This window comes from Helianthus annuus, chromosome 16, assembly GCF_002127325.2.
Source record: "Helianthus annuus cultivar XRQ/B chromosome 16, HanXRQr2.0-SUNRISE, whole genome shotgun sequence".
In the NCBI taxonomy this organism is placed as follows: domain Eukaryota; kingdom Viridiplantae; phylum Streptophyta; class Magnoliopsida; order Asterales; family Asteraceae; genus Helianthus; species Helianthus annuus.
This window is the reverse complement of record NC_035448.2, coordinates 14,287,446-14,298,182: the sequence shown is the minus strand read 5'-3', so window position 1 is coordinate 14,298,182 and position 10,737 is coordinate 14,287,446. Positions and strand designations below refer to the sequence as shown.

The 10,737-nt window shown below is 34.6% G+C and overlaps 1 long non-coding RNA gene across 1 annotated transcript; it reads right to left on the bottom strand.

Annotated features, from left to right (window-relative positions):
* Positions 1-4,966: 4,966 nt before the first annotated feature.
* Positions 4,967-7,134, bottom strand: LOC110916575. The gene is made up of 2 exons (XR_002579852.2): positions 5,273-7,134; positions 4,967-5,175 (listed from the first exon to the last, which is right to left on the bottom strand). It is a non-coding gene; the product is annotated as an uncharacterized LOC110916575 (long non-coding RNA).
* Between the last annotated feature and the right edge of the window lie 3,603 nt (positions 7,135-10,737).

Sequence of the window (10,737 nt, the reverse complement as noted above, 5' to 3'; positions counted from 1 at the left end):
CTGTTAACCAATATAACCAGATTATCCGGAGACGTCTTCAGTTTAATTTTTGGCCCGGTAAAGGGCTCATATTTTTTCGATTGAAATGATGCTGGTGGTCTCGTCGACTTCCTCCTAGTCGCTGTTGACTTACGTCTTTTTCCATCGCATGGTTGTTGGTGGTCAACATTGTCACGGCCTTCCTGTGAATTGGCAGCTGTAACCCATATACAGCTCATCAGTTAGACTATATTTTCAATGAAACGAAAAGTGTTTTGTGGTTACAACTTTTGTGTGCAAAGTTACCTGATTGATCTGTCGTTGGTGGTTGCGTCACGAAGTCGTCGTCGTCGGCCGTGGCACGGTGTGTTATATCAGCATCAGTATGGTGTTTAGTTGGAACTAATACAAAATGTTAGATGATGTTACATTATGATCCCTATCATACGAAAGATTCCAACATTTAATTTCAGTTATTCAAATTCTTACCTTCCGCGAACGGTACCGGAAGCGGCGTTTGGAAGTCGTCATCGCTGTTTGCATCGGGTGTTGCTGTAGCTGCAAACCGAACACATTTTATTACTTTAAAACAGCAAATTCAATATAATTAAAGTGTCGTACTTTTTTGTTGGTGAGACTTGGTGCAAGAATTCCGACAAAACGTCATAGTGCATAACAAATTATTAAAAGTAAAGTGTACACAAACTGTTTTTTATATGCGTAGTTAATTTTTTTAACGTATACCTTTTTGCATTTCGTTATCATTATCCGAATCGCTCAACTGGATGCTTTGTCCAATTGTGTTATGGAATCCCTTTCCCATTTTGATTTTTGGTATTCGGCCGCTTCTCCGGACTAAAATTAAATCCTTTTTACAATTAGTTATCGAACCAGGAATTTCAAATTATACGAAATGATAAGACTAGTTGTGTTATATGCAATAAACTACTCAACATACTCTATTTCAAAACCACCATTTAAGTTTAACACTGTGTCAGAAACAGAAGTGTTTTATGCAAATAAAGTGTACTTTTGCACTAAAGTATGCACTAAAGTATTCATTAACTTCAGAAGTCTAGTTTGTTATGCAATATTGTCACCATCTACAACCATTTCCATATAACACTCTACAAACAACAGAATTCTGGTGTTTTATGCAATACTTGTAGTGTTTTATGCATATAAAGTGTTTTATGCAATACTTGTAGTGTTTTATGCATATAAAGTGTTTTATGCAATACTTCTGGTGTTTTATGCAATACTTGTAGTGTTTTATGCATATAAAGTGTTTTATGCAAAATTTAGTGTTTTTTGCACTAAGGTATGCACTAAAGTATTCATTAACTTCAGAAGTCTAGTGTGCACTAAGGTATGCACTAAAGTTTTCATCACAAATATTGAGGCTTATGCAAATATTGTAGTGCTTTATGCAATCAGACAAATTTAAAACCCCCTTTATCATAGGTCACTACATTTCTTTCATACGACACTATTTTTCTCAAACCCCCTTTATTCTTTCATAAGACACTACATTTTTAAAAAACCCATTTTAAAACACCCTGCAGTAATCAAAACAGAGAAGACACCCACTAAAACCCCCTTTATTCTTTCATAAGACACTATACTTCTAAAACCCCAATTTTAAAAAACCCTGCAGTAATAAAAACAGAGATGCCAAAGAACAGACTGATTTACAATTCGACCACATTTAAAACAAAACCGAAGTCTACTGATTATACTACACTATTAACTCATTTACATAACATATTACACCCAATAATCCTTTATAAACCCTAAAGTACTAACCAGTAAACCCTAAAACACTTCAAATAGCTAATAAAACACTATGCCATTTACCGAACATCAAATCACTAATAAAACACTAACCTGGTTTCGCCTCGGATAATTCTCGCTTCCTCTTCGAACCTGCTGGCTTCATAGTTCCTTTTTTTGGGTCCATTTAATACTCGTTGATCCTTGATTCTCCTGTTAATAGAACACCATTGTCATCTGATTAGTGAAAAATAAAACACCTTTACGTTCAACTGGATTTTGACGACGAACCCTTCTCCGTTTACCTATAAAACTCTTCTATGCTTCTTTGCAATGTAGTTTGATAGACGAAAGTATCCGGAAAGTATAAAACTCTTGCTTTGACGGGAACGTCGCTTGTTTTTAGGAGATTGATAGGGGGTTTTGGTTGTGTAGTATACGGTTACCATATTTGAAAGAATGGAAAAGACACTATTGCCCTTCAATTTTACAAAAGCCCCTTCTAATTAAAACACAATTTACATTTTAATACCCTATTGATCTCAACCATTAAATCAAAGATCCAATGGTTTAAAACACTTCTTACACTCCTTACACTTTGGACACTTTTTACCATATCCCTACCCTATATATATATATATATATATATATATATATATATATGTGGAGGAGTTGGGTAGAAAGTGGGTTTTTCCTAGCAAGTCTAGGAAGCAATAAGAATATGACACGTGGCATGGAGGGATTTTAACTAAAAGGGCACTTGTGTAATTTGACATTTTATTTTATTTTTGGAATTTCATCTCTCATTAACTAACAATGCCTATAATTATCGAAACTGTTTCTCCAAGATTTTTTGTATTTCGCAACCTTCTGCTTCTTCGTCTTCGTCATCATCTAACACTTCTCCATCCCCGAGTTCATCATCACCATTCAAATATTGTTCGTATCATCTCCGTTTCCTTGACGACGTGTTTTAACAGCAAGCAAATTAATACAGTTGTGTTTTAGCAGCAAGTAGATTCATACAGTTGTGTTTTAGCATTCAGATTCATACAGTTGTGTTTTAACAGCAAACAGATTCATATAGTTGTGTTTTAGCATTCAGATTCATACAGTTGTGTTTTAACAGCAATCACATTCATACAGTTGTGTTTTAACAGCAAGCAGATTCATACAGTTGTGTTTTAGCATTCAGATTCATACAGTTGTGTTTTAACAGCAAGCAGATTCATACAGTTGTCTTTTAGCATTCAGATTCATACAGTTGTGTTTTAACAGCAAGCAGATTCATACAGTTGTGTTTTAGCATTCAGATTCATACAGTTGTGTTTTAACAGCAAGCAGATTCATACGCTGTGTTTTACCATCCATGCTGGTAATGCTGGAGGATTTCTTGACGCTGTGTTTTAATAGCAAGCAGATTAGCAAGTAGATTAATACAACGTGTTTTCTTGATGTGTTTCTTCATGAAGGATAGAAGGAAGAGAGAGAGAGAGAGAGAGAGAGAGAAAGGGAGAGAGAGAGAGAGACAAAAAATCGCATGAAATGTGGGGTGGCTATGGAATGACAATTATTTCCATATTTAAAACAAGCTAAATGACATATCTACCCCTGATTAATTAAATAATCCTATTTTTCACCAAGATGATCTCAACCATTAAACACACCCATTGGATGGCCCAGATCGCTTTCTAGACTTTCTAGGAAAAACACACTTTCCGTAGGATCCCCACTCACTCTCTCTCTCTCTCTCTCTCTCTCTCTCTATATATATATATATATATATATATATATATATGAATTTGTTGACTTTATAAATCTGTAAATTCTATAAACCTTTCCCTTCAAAATGGTGGATTGTTAAGGAGACCACGTGGCAACCCAAAGTCCTTATTTATTAGATAGGATAGATAGATATACATATAGATATAGATGTGGGGATAACGCACTATTAATAAGAAGTTGCTAATTGTATATAACTAGTATTAAGCCCTCCTCCGTTGCGGTGGGGGCGTAAAACTGTGACAAATTAGAACACCAACACTGAAGTTGTGGCACCAATGCCACACCACTGTCAACGACCACCAACACTGAAGTTGCGGCGTGTTAATGTGAAGAAATTATACTGAAACGTAAAACATAGATAATAATAACTACATCGATTTAGGACATGAGTGTTGCGACGAACCTGTCAAACAGGAAAAATGGACGACGTAAACATGTTGAACCACACACGCACGTTTCGTCATGTTAATTCCCAAAATTTAGAACAAAGTGTAAAACAAAACGTAAAAATGTTGCACCGTATTAACTCCCAAAATTTAGAACAAAACATAAAACGAAATTTTGCGAAATATGAAAAGAATAAGGGATCAAAGTTGAAAGTAAAAAAGTTATGAAGTTAAATTTAGGTCCTACGACTTGAATGTCTCGTAAGTAGTTTTAGAATTTGAGTTTGACTTGTTACAAGAAAAGCAAATATTCCTATCAAACCTAACCTATAAATTGTTACTTTTAAGTCATTGATTTCTTTCATAACCTTTTGACTTGCTGTAACTATTACAAAGTTATGTTTTAGGGTGCTCTAGACCAAGTATCAACAATATAGCCATTATAATAATTAACAAGCGAGTCCTCGTGGTAGTATTTAACTCTTAAAGAGACATTTGTATACAAGTGGTCATGATCATGTATAGCGTCATTTAGTGAAAATAACGTCTCGTAAAGCAAGACAAGTAAGTGAATTTGCTATTCTCCATATGAACCCTTGAACACCATTAAGATGTATAGTGATATAGCTCTACCTTTTTACTTATTTGCTTTAGTTACTAATAATCTCTAGTTATAATAAGTTTTATAGAAATTTAAATTAACATATTCATCCCATTTTTACACTTTTATGTTTCATAAGGAAAAAAATTATTAGGATAATATTTTAAAACTTTAATTTCAAGTTGCATTAGAATACATTCATTTGTTAAAAACTTAAAAAAGGGTTTACATCATGAAGAAAAGTGTAGTTAAATATAGTAATTAGGTAGCTAACTATGATTTTAACTTTTTACTCTTAAAACTTTCAAACTAAGGCAACATCAAGTTGATCGAATCATTGTTTATATCGAGTTCAACTTGATCTTTTAAAACCAAAAGTTCAAAATTCAAATTGAGGTAGATTGTGGCTACATTTCAAGCTCAAACTCGATGAATTAACACATACTTTTGTCAACGTGACTCGAGCATCATGATTCTTTTTATGCGTATGTGTATGACATATTAACAATTTGTCAACGTAACATATAACAACTAGCTATGGTATGACAATGGTATGACATATTAACAAAACACTCTAAACTCTTATCTTCATATATCTTCGAAATAGTTGTCTGGGATTCCATCTGGGGTCAGATTGGCCACATGCTTAAACTGAAGTAAAAAAAGCGTTCAAAAAATTAATAACCAGGTGAAAAAAGAAAAAAAACCCCTTAATCCCAAACAAGATCTGATTAATGTACAAACGTACCTTCCGTCTTTTGAACTTGATTCGAACAAGATCTGTGTTCCCAGCCCTTCGAGCACACTGCAAATCATGCAGAATACCAACGCAGTCCCTAATGTCACAGAGTAACTTTCTAACTCTCGTGCGGAACTTAGAATACTTCTAAGTTCAACCTTTTGGATGGGTTTGGTTATGTGTAGCAGCAGAAGTCTTTGTTTGTGAGGATCACAAGTATGATTTTGTAGTGGGGTGATCTCAAAATGAGACCTTCATCACCTATTTATACTAGTTCATACTAGTTCTAGAGAATTCTTAACTAGAGAATTCCATACAAATATCTAGGATATTTATGAGCTGAATTCTAGAGAGTTCCTTCAAAATATCCATGACTTCTAAGTGTTTTCATGGTCATTCTAGAGTGTTCTTGTCTGATCTAGAGTCTTCCGATGGTGCCAATATGTTCCAACAACTTGTAGGCTGTTCCAAAAATTTCTGGGCAACCCTAGACGCATCTTTAGTGTTCCGGATCCTTCCAGAACTATTGAAAAAAGTTGTGTATTTAGGCGGATCGTGACATTCTCCCTCACCTAAATTCGCAACATCCTCATTGCGATTTCGGGTTATGCCTCATTGTGATGAATGACTGGTTGATCTTGTCTAATAACCAACCTCCAGTTGTATTGATGTTATTGACATACCTTGACGGCCAGTGTCTGTCTTTGTCTTCATTTTGTGAACTTGGTTCCCGTCTATGATGCAAAATTTGTTTGCAAACGAAATGAGAAAGTCCTGTTCATTTTCGAAGAAATCATGGCCAAGCACGAAGTCGTGTTCTTTCATTGGCACCACGGAAAGGTCAATCTTACCTTTCCATTTGCCGATTGTTGTTTTGACGTCGTAGGCCATCCCTAGTGTTGGTTGGACGGGTCCATTTGTGGTCTTCATCGTTGCCTTTTGTTTTGTTACTCGAACATCGAGTCTTATTGCTTCATCTATTGAGACGAAGTTATGGCTTGCTCCTGTGTCAACTAGTGCCTTAACGGGTCTCCGTTTACCACCATGTTGACGAGTTGAAGTCCTTCTTCCGACTTCTTTTCTAGTTTTGTGGTTGTGGATCTTTTCTTTCCCTTGTTCGGGAGCCTTTTGATGTTGTGTTTTTCCTGTGTTTTGGGAGTTTCTTGTGTGTTTAAAGTATTAAGATGACTCACTTGCATGGACCCTAGACATGCTTCTGGTTGTGCCTTGTTGGTGTCGATCAATTTTGCTTCTAACTCAACAAATTTTTTGTGAAAGTTTTGGATCTTAGCGTCTACCTCACTTCACAGCCTTGCGATTTCCTCCTGGATCATGGCTTGCATCTCGAGGCGTATGACGTCGATAGCGGTTTTGAAGTCTTCTTTGAGTCCTCTTAACTCATCTCGCAATGTTTCCAAAGTGTCTAGCTTTTCCAAGGAACGATTGACAAGAATTCCAAGTTGTGTTACCGAAGCTTCAACATTAGTCTTCATTTTGTCTAAGGATCCGGCCAAATCCATAGACATGCCTTCAACTTTTTGCTGATCTTGATTATGATTGTGTGTCTCTTCTTTTCTAGAGACGATTTTCTTGCTCGTTGCTCCCTTCTTTCTTTTCTTGTTCGCCATCATGATGAACCGACGCGGCTCTGATACCACTTATCACGGAGTAACTTTCTAACTCTCGTGCGGCACTTAGAATACTTCTAAGTTCAGTCTTTTGGATGGGTTTGGTTATGTATAGCAGCGGAAGTATTTGTTTGCGAGGATCACAAGTATGATTTTGTAGTGCAATACTACAACAAAGATGGTTATGTATTACTTGAACAAAGTTACAAGTACAAAGTGTTAAGAAGTTGGGTTATGAATGAGTTATGAGGGGTTATGTGGAGTGATCTCAAAATGAGACCTTCATCACCTATTTATACTAGTTCATACTAGTTTTAGAGAATTCCATACAAATATCTAGGATATTTATTAGCTGAATTCTAGAGAGTTCCTTCAAAATATCCCTTGAGAGAATAGTTGATAAAAGACATAGGATGGTTTCTGATACGGGATCAGTAAGCCTATCCAAAGACATTCGTTCAGCTTTGTACATACTTCTAGTTTTCATCTTCAGTTGTTCTAAATAGTCCTGCAAAAACTAGTTACTCTGAAAGTCAATAATAAGCAATTAGGTTTTCCATTTGAAGTTCAAACCATTTTCTTATGCTCAACATGTGTTTAATTTGCAATTGTTCATGAACCCTATATCTTATTATGGTTAACTTATAATATCAAGTGATATTACATACCCTTTGTTTAAAAATTATTATTTTGAGACAAGCAAAGTGATAACAACAGCTTCAAAAAAAAAATTAAAAAAAAAACAATTAATACTGGGAATTGGAAGTGATGTTACCAGAACAGTTCAGTATAGTTCATGAACAATGGTGGTTCCCTTGATAGACAGTCGTAACTGATGGCCGTATAAATCTATAATAGAAACCAGGTAAAGGGATTTAGGCCCTCTGAGCTAGTGTTTTGTGGAGCAACCCAATCAATCTAACATTTTAATCCACACACTTTTATGTTTTGGTTAAACGATAATTAATTATCTATTGAATGCGTCTCTCATGTTGATTTAGACTTATTCATCTGTTAAGAATTTTAGTATAACGTACATATATAAATGTATTAATTGATCGAATATGGTATGCTTCAATTATATGATGCAAATATTTTTTTATATATAATCTTAGAGTTAATTACACAGTTAGTCCCTGTGCTTTGCACAAAGTAACATACTTAGGTACTAATAGTTTAAAATCACATTCTAGGGTATTAATATTTCATTTTGTAACGTTTGGAGGTATTAACGTTATTTTTAGGTTTAAAATAACATTCTATTAGTACCTAAGTATGTTATTTTGTGCAAACCACAGGTACTAACTATGTTAATACCCTATAAGTTAATACCTCCAAGCGTTACAAAATGAAAAGTTAAAACCCTAAAAGGTAATTTTAAACTATTAGTACCTAAGTGTGAAATTTTATGCATTAATTGTTATTATATTTTTCATCATGAACACACTCGTTTATAAATTAATAGCTTTTGGTGAATATATAAGATATAATAAAAATTGACGTCTAATGGTTTTTATTGTAAGATTAATAGTATTGGATATTTATTAGTCACTTTTGCCACTTTAGTCCAAAACTCAAATTTTTTGTATTTGGGTCCCTGTGGTTTTAGTTTTATTGTTATTTTAGTCCAAAAATGAAATCAGGTCATATTTATCTTATAAAATCCTACAATTTTGTCCTTTTCCTCAGGAGCAAAACAGGTCATATTTGTCTTATAAAATCTGGTATTTATTTGTAATTTTTTTTAACCATTTTGCCCTTGATAAAAAGGACAAAATAACAAGATTTTATAAGACAAATATAACCTGATTTCATTTTTGGACCAAAATGGCAATAAAACTGAAACCATAGGGACCCAGATGCAAAAAGTTTGAGTTTTGGACTAAAGTGGCAAAAGTGACCAAACCTCAGAGACCAAAATGACAGTTTACTCTATTTATTATTATATAACATGTTTTATATGATGGAATGTTATAAAACTATGTTTCCATAGTTTGAGCTTATGGCATACCTAGTATTTTCACTATTTTGTATGCGATTATTTGTATATATAAATAGTGTTGAATTGAACAGCTAAACTAAAGTTCTGGTCTATTATCACTCTAATAAAAGAGTATCAAGAAGTGTTATACTCAATGAATCTCATAATTAAGTTACAAAAGGTCGTAAGATATCAAATCAATAAATAACTAGTGAGTTTCTCCCGGCGCTTCGCGGTGGGAATTCAGTGTTATCTGTTCGAATCGTTACGGTACCGGCATTCGCTATAATTATTAAAAGAGAAAACCTTACATCGAAAAAAAAACAATAAAAACGAATATGATGTTGTTTAGTGGAAATCAGTTCAGTTGGTTTGCGTTCTATATTTATTTTTCAACATTGTGATATAAATCTTATTGCAAACGAATAGTGTGTCACTTGATGCGTGGTCGAAAACCAGTGTTCGTTTATGTTTAAGTTGATGTTTTTACATAACTTTTAGTTTTGAATGGCCTACTTTTAATTGGAATTGTGTTTTGCAGGTCTAATGAAGTTTAAGGGCTATTCGGGAGCTAAACGGAGCACCGGGACGTAAATCGGGTCAACCGGGAGCGAGAAATGGAAAAAACAGAAACTGAGAATTGCAGGTGCCATCGCCGACACTCCAGTCACACCCCGACCACGTAAAACAACAAATCGTGGCGGAAACGTCGGGGAGTGTTGTAACAGAATTATTATTTCACAACCATGGATACAAAAAGTTTCGTTTTATTGATTCATTAGGCAATTTACATTGTCTTAACACAAAACAAACAAGTTACATATCGGCTATCATTGTTATTATGTCACTAAGGCCTCGTCCAGATCCTATGTGACTCATACATCCTAGCAGTCAACATCAAACAACATCACCTGAAACATATGTAAAAACAAAGTCAGCAAAGAAATGCTGGCGAGCACATAGGTTTTATGAGAGTATCAGATTCATGGCTCGTTTATATGTTGCTATACCATGATTCTTAACCCCAAAAACATTTGTTTTAATAAGCCAACTAGTAAAACATCTCGTAAAAACTTGTTAATAAAACTCGTATGGTTTATATCTTTTCGAAAACCTCGTTGTGTGACATTGTTTTAAAATCGTTTTCCCCAGTGAACTAAATAATGACACAAAGTGTAGTGTAATATGATAAGAGCACTTATATATAAGATGTACCAGCAGCGTATCTACCATGCTTTTATCATGCTACACCCGTCCCATTATCTAATCACAACCCAAAACCAATCGTTTAATCAAATCGTTTATCTTGTTTAAGTCGTTTCAAATCGTTTAACTTGCCCCAAAATTGTTTAACTCGTTTTAATTATGAAAACTACTTTTGGTCGTCTTGCTAATAACACTCAAACCTTCGTGACTCGACTATCTCGCTTCTCGCATTAACAAACCACCAAAGGGTAAGTTAACTATCATCAGATTCAGTCGTTACCCACAACCCCCACGCGTGCAGTCTGATAACGGGATTTATCAGATCCTATGGTACCATAACCTAATACTGGTCGGCTTGATCAATGCTAATGAATGTCATTCGTTATGTAACAACAACCAACAAGTTTGTTCACTTTATCGAAATCGTTATTAATTTAATATAAACCATTTTAATCGCTTTAGAAACCATCGTTTAAACCTCAAAAATCATTTAACACATATGAATCACCCCAAAACAATCGAAAACAGTAAAATAGGGGAACTATGTACTCACATGAAGTGCAAAGTATCCTCAATCAAAAGAACTTCGATAAACTCAAGCAAATCAGAGAAATCAAGCAACACCTAGTAATCGAATCACTAGTCAAACAATCGATACC